Source organism: Equus caballus, chromosome 25, assembly GCF_041296265.1.
Source record: "Equus caballus isolate H_3958 breed thoroughbred chromosome 25, TB-T2T, whole genome shotgun sequence".
Classification (NCBI taxonomy): domain Eukaryota; kingdom Metazoa; phylum Chordata; class Mammalia; order Perissodactyla; family Equidae; genus Equus; species Equus caballus.
The window spans coordinates 33,358,910-33,365,196 of record NC_091708.1 but is presented as its reverse complement, the minus strand read 5'-3'; the positions used below and the strand labels follow the sequence as shown (position 1 = coordinate 33,365,196).

General features: G+C 41.6%; 1 long non-coding RNA gene across 2 annotated transcripts in view; it reads right to left on the bottom strand.

Moving 5' to 3' along the window:
• The window catches only part of LOC102150413 (uncharacterized), a 97,143-nt gene that overhangs the window by 32,359 nt on the left and 58,497 nt on the right, over positions 1–6,287 (bottom strand). The window lies entirely within an intron of this gene.

The following is a 6,287-nucleotide window of genomic DNA, read 5'->3' as shown; positions in this document are numbered from 1 at the left end:
AGGCACACATACATGCACACATACACATTTTATCAGTAGTCAGAGTCCAATTAGGAAAATAGAAACTACTATTCTAGGTATTTCAAACAGTGGGAATTCAACACAGGGTATTCGACATGTAGGTGATAAAAGAGCTGAGGAGCACAGAAGGGAGAGTGAGGAAACCTATTTTTTTTTTTTAATGAAGGCAATAGCACTTCTAGGGCTGGAGGAAAAATTGTAGGTCCAGAAAGAGCTAGCACCTGGCATGAGTTACCTGGCATGAGCTGGGATAACAGAGAGTGGAGTTCCAGTCGCTGCTATAGATGCCACCCAAGGGAGACAGAGACAGAGAGAAATAGATAGGCTTTTCTCCTTCTATCCTGCTCTCTTCTGCCAGTGTTGTCCCTTGGCTGGTGCTATACCATAGTCAGATGCAAGGGAGTCTGGGAAATGTAGGTAGGTCCCTGCCACATTAAGCAGAGCATGGGAAAAATGAGAGAGATCCAAGAGTAAACAGACAAATGGCTACCACAGTCCACCCATTTTGCCACAAAGCATCCATCCTCACACTTCTACCCATGCCTAACTCTCATAAAACGACTTCATGTTTCCACCTCACAGAAGTCAACTAACTTTTGTACAAATAAACACTTTCTTCCCAGAAAGGTCAAACACAAAGCACCATCTGAAATAATTTTCTTCACCATGTCCAGGAACCCCAGATGATATTAGGTCCTCTCCCTCAGGACTGTATGTGGCTCTTCACAGTTTGATCTAAATTCTGAAGAAAAGAACAACTAACACACTTCATAAAAAAGTGGTAGGAGAAGGAAAAAGGGAAAATAATTGGTTAACATATAAAGATATACACTTATAGATAACGTATTTATATTTATGTTTATTTTTATAATACAAATATAAGAAAAACATGCATGCCTGCTGCAGTCCTCATTTCTGTAGCTGACTACAAGGTCAAGTTCATATTTATCTCTTCTTTCTTCCACTACCCATTCCATGTTCCTTATCCTTTGCTAGAAGCTCAGCTGGACAAGGTTCTTCATCTAATTGGGTGACATAAACATTTTCCCTGTGGGATCTGAGTCATTAGCGGTCTTTATTTATTGGATTCCCACAGTTTTCCCTTAACAAGGACTGTCAGATAAGGTAGTATTAAGAGGCTTCCAGGGAACACCTTGAGTTCTAAGTATACCCTTATTCCACTATTGTGTAGTAGCGATCTACTTTCATCTAGATAATTGTGATCAGTCCCCCCACACAGTACAGAGAGACCCCTTCTCTGGCTGTTGATTCAGCATGATGAGAATACAAAATGGCCAGGGCAAGTCTCAGGTTCCATTTCAACAGGATCTTCACTGTGTATCCTGGTAGAAACATTCCTTTCTTTGCACTAGGACCTCTAAACTCACTGAGCCCAAGGTTGCAGAGATGGAAGCAAAAATTATTCCAGTGGGTTATTTGGTGTAATTATAAAAGAGGGCCTCACATCTCTACCTCTTAGTTCCAGGACTGATGCATTCTGGCTGTGAGGAAGACAGTATGATATAGTGGCCACTTGTTAAGGCATATCCCACACTGAGGACAGCACTCCAACCTCACAGAGTGTTGTCTTACAGCTGAGACTCTAGCTGAGTCGTCAGCAGGCCATTTCATAAAGTTAGCTGCTTCTGGGTCATGAGTTACATGGTAAGGCCAGTGAACTCCACAGGCACAAGCCTACTGCTGCACTTACTTGACAGTAAAATCTACCTCCTTCTCAGAGACAATGGATAAAGCATTCTATAAGTCCACAAGTGATGATGCTGGCAGAAGGACTGTGGGAAAGGAAGGTAAACCTGTACCCAGAATATATTTCTTTGGGGACAGATTTCTTCCCCTTCCGTGATAGGAAAGATCCAAGGTAACAAATACACCACTGGTGGCCAGATGTTTCCTCAGAAGAAAGGTGCCATATGAGGTCCTCAGGATGGCCTCTGCTGTTGGGTGCTTGGGCATTTAGCAGCAGAGAAAGCCAGATATTCACTGATAGAGGAAGTCTTTCTTACTGAGCCCATGGATAACCTCCATCCCTGCCACTAAGGCCCCTTTGTATATGGGCCCATCAAGCAAGAACTATGGGCTACAGAAAGAGGCTGGCTGACACCACAGATCAGATGATCTTCTCTATTTGATTCTTGAGAGCCTCCTCTGCTGAGATTGCTCTTTGGTGAGCATTTTCAAGGGATACACATAATCCTTACACTCTGTGCCTATTTGAGAAGCCCATAAACGACCTCAGACTTTTGTCACCAGTTTTCCAATCTGCCCAATCCAATCTCATAGAAATAACTTCTGTTTGATAATGGATTGCAGCTGCATATATCCAGGCTTTTAGTTTGTTGGATCAGATAGCATTAGTTCATGGTGAGTAGGAGAGCTCATAGCTCAAGTAAATTTAGAATCCATCGTGTCTAGCGTTCATTATCCACCTGAACTATGCAAAGTCTTCCATCTAGTATCTATATTTGCCACTTGAATCTGCTAAGGGGCACAGAACCTTGCTCTGCAGACTGTGCCTTACATAGAACCTTCTCTTGCCCTAGGCCTCACTCAAAATTGGCAGGGTTACGAGTTTCTTAATAAATAGGTCAGAGTGGCACACTCAAATACAATATATGTTGCCTCCAATATCCAAAGTGTCCCACTGAGCTTTACACTTCTGATTTGGTGGTAAGTGGTGCAAGGTGCAGGAACTTGTCTGGGGCATATAACCCTACATGTGCCTCAGAAACGTCACTGATGTGTCAGGCCCCTGAATTTTTATGGGATTTTTCTTCCACCTCCTGGTATACATTTGTATTTGCATGACATCTGGGATTCTTGCTCTTTTCTGCTCAACATGCTCAGCATGATGCTAACAATGATCTCCTGTGAGATGTCGTTGATCAAGGACCCTGTGGATTATATTATGACAATGCAGGAGAGTTCACATTGCTCTGAGGTTTACTGATGTCTCTGCCAGGTGAAAACAGACTGCTTTTGATAATCCATACTAATTGATGTAAGAAAAAACATCTGTCAGCTGCAAATCAAACACCAGGGACTGTGTTCATTCGCTCCAGCAAAGATACAACACTTGGAAAAGTAGCTGTGATTGGAGTCATCACTTAATTAACTTCAGTGATTCACAGGCATTCTCCAAATTCATCTGCCTTTTATACTGGCCAGTTAAAGAAAGTTAAACAAAGATGTGATAGGAATCAACAGCCTCCAATGTTCAAGTCCTTAATGGTAGCACTAATCTTTGTAATCTCCACAGGGAGGTGTTATTACTTCTGATTTACTATTTTAAGTAGGAGAACATTTTCCCTTGGCTTCCATTTGACCCTTCTTACCACAATAGCCCTTATGCCATGGGTCAGACACTGATATAAGTATTCTACCAGTTGCTAAATATAAATATTTTCAACATGAATTCAGCACTTCAAAAAATGTAGGGTGGCTCCTTTATATGCTGGGACCACTGTGAAACAATCTTGTGGCAGAACTTAATTTATCCCCTAATATCCATAAGCCCTCACTCTGTTCAGTAGACCACAATGCCATTTCTAGCCCCTAGAAATTATTGTTAACTCAGAGCTAGTGTCCATTTTACATTTTCCCCCAAGGACACAGTCATCCTAGTAAATGACCACAGGTCCTCCTTCGAGGTGACATAGACTCCCCTTCAATTAATGGACTCCAGCTCTGTAAACTGGCTTAGGAGTAGAACATGGCAAGACACCATAATTTGTTATTGTGACTACTCAAGTCAGGTTTCTGCTCAATAGGCCTAGGGTTTTTCTAGTAATGTAAACCCCATAATTCTCACTGAAATCAGAGTCCATTTCAATGTCAGTATCTCCCCACACTGATTCGTTTCTCAATGACTTATTCGAGGGAAAGTGTCCTCCAAGCCCCTCCTCCTCCTCCCTGGAACATAGTTAGGGGCAAGGGAATGTTTTGAACGTGATAAATTCACTCCATCATTTCTGTCTCCCTAAACCTTTGGATTTCTTTTACAACATCATGCTAGGGCAGGTATGACATCGTAAGGTCATTGATTTTAGACTACCGCTGAATTCAATTTTTAGTTTAACAACCAAGAAAACTCTTAGAAACACAACTGCCTAAGACAACATAGGAAATCCAGAATCTCGGGTAAGTGTACCTGTTTCAATAGATTCAGCTCAATCTAATATTATATTCCAATCATCTTGAGCTAACATCATTAGAATCCATTCTTACATGTTTCCCTAATATAAATTAGCAACAGCTTGAAATTCTTTTAATGTAGCTGTCTCCTACTGGAGCTGACTCTGAATCCTCTCCCTGGGGAATGCTGTATCTGACTCGAGGTATAAGGCAATGAGAATAGGCATCACCTTGTAAATTAACCATTTTGGTGGATCATTACAGCATCTTTAAGCAGGAAAAGACCTGTCTCCTCAGAGAGAGGAAGAGGAGGAGTTGTTTCCACTGACGAGGGGAGCTCAGAAGGATTAGAATTACAAGTTCTCAGATCCATCAGAATCCACCCAAATGTTCTTATTCCACATATAAGGGTCCCAGTCTTTCCTGATTCACTAATTTTAACACAAAAAACTTTTAGAAGTTGTATATTTGAGTTACATTTAAATTATGTATACCACACAATTAGATTTTAGGCTGTATCCTCAGCCATAGATGCCTTATGAGCATGCGCACACACGCACACACAATGGCACTGTAAGAGCCATTTTGTTCTGTGTCCGTGCCTTGAGCTGAGAGTTTACATTTCTAGACTTATTTTATTTCTATTAGCTCTCTAGAACAGTCAGAAGCAGCAATCCCATCGCACAGAACTTGCGCTCATTTAACCGTGATGGCGAGTACAGCAAGCACTTCATGGCCCAGTCTTCCCTTCGGTTGACACTTCCTACCAAGCTATAACAGGTGATAAGATAATTTAAATAATTGTGATGCCACTACATGCCACAGATTTCTAGTAACCCATAAGCAGAATAGGGTTCTACTTGTAAGGAGGTTTTATGGTAGTCAGCCTTAAAGAGGGGAGGAACGCAATACCAGAATTCCATTTTGAGAGACAATTTCTTAGGGTTTTTGGTAGAGAGTTGGCAAAAATGAACGTTATTATCCCTTCTCTGTATCCACGCCCTTTTTGCATTTCCCCGGCTGACATTATCAAACAGCCAGATATGTGAACACGGAACAGCAAGTCCCCACCAGCCATACAACCCCAGAGTGCTGTAGATACAGGAGCCTCCCCAGCTGAGATCAGCCGAGCTTGACTCACATCAGCAGCAAAAGATCCATAGACTCACGAGCAAAAATAAAGCACTGTTGCTTTAAGCCGTTAAAGTTCGGGATGTGCTGTTATACAGAAAAAGCTAATTGATACAAGAGAACTCCTAGTACCAGGAACTATATCAACCAGGATCCAGTCAGGAAAATCTGAGTATTTCAAATGAGGGATTTTAATTCAAGAATTGGTTACACAGGTGATGGAATTGCTAAGGAGCTACATGGGACAGTGAGGCACTGAGAAGCTGTGAGCATTCCAAAAGCCAGAAGGGCACAAGAAGGAGGTCAAACAAGCCAGGGCCATCAGTGGGAGCTGGAACCTCCTGCAACCATGAAGGGCGCAGCTAGGTCTGATGGAAGCTGGAATCACAAAGGAGACTTTAAGTGGAGCTTTGTGCTTTTTCTCTACGTGCTCTAGTGCCTTTAGACACACCATTTAACCTGCCAGTTGGTCCTTAATTTCTTTATGTCCTTCATTTCATTAAAAACGTTAATATATTTGAGTAATACAGTGTCTGGCACATAAGTCAGTGTTATATCAGTCGTTGTCGTCATCATCATATATTTTTATGGCAGGAACTATTATTCTCCAAAGCGTTTGTCTTTGATGAGCACCTCATTCATGGGAGCACAGGGATAATTTAATTAGCTGTTTACTACAATATTCCACAGGCTGCCAGATACCTAGTTCTGAATACTAACGTGATTTTTCAATTGCTTTTAGCCCCAAACAAGTCCTGATAACCAATTCTAGATTCCTCCCATTTTCCCTGAGTATATGTTATCTACAACCTCTCTCTTTGGTACCAATCCTAGAAATTGGTATCAGGGCACTGAAAACAATCCTGATTCATTTAAACAGAGGAAGAATTTATGGAATTGCATGTTGGGTAGAAAAGTTGAGCCCTCAAATCTTGTGGCCTAACACACAAAAAAGCTTCTCACTCACCCTACATATCCAGTGC